At 32.5% G+C, this 305-nt stretch overlaps 1 pseudogene; it reads right to left on the reverse strand.

The window, feature by feature from the left end:
• Positions 1 to 305, reverse strand: part of LOC116185160 — a 12,957-nt pseudogene that overhangs the window by 495 nt on the left and 12,157 nt on the right.

Raw genomic sequence — 305 nt, forward strand, 5'->3', positions numbered from 1 at the left:
AAATCAAAAAACCGATAAAACCGCCAGTGATTTTATTGTCGAAAGAACCGAAAAGAGCTTTGATTCCATTGATAAGAGGCGGAAGTTTCAAAAATTTGTTGAATTCATTAACCAAATAATAAATAGAGACCGTTCTTCTGAATGTAATTTATTAGTAATTTGAATTCGGGAGCCGATTCGATATCTAGCATCTATGGTTTTAATTCTTCAATTTTCATCAATTGAATAATGTTACGGAATTGTGAGCATAATACGTCTTCGTCACTTCGAGTATTTGGTCTAGCGGTATCAAGTCTATAAAATCT

The sequence above is a fragment of the Apis dorsata genome, unplaced genomic scaffold (assembly GCF_000469605.1).
Source record: "Apis dorsata unplaced genomic scaffold, Apis dorsata 1.3 scaffold_113, whole genome shotgun sequence".
NCBI lineage: Eukaryota > Metazoa > Arthropoda > Insecta > Hymenoptera > Apidae > Apis > Apis dorsata.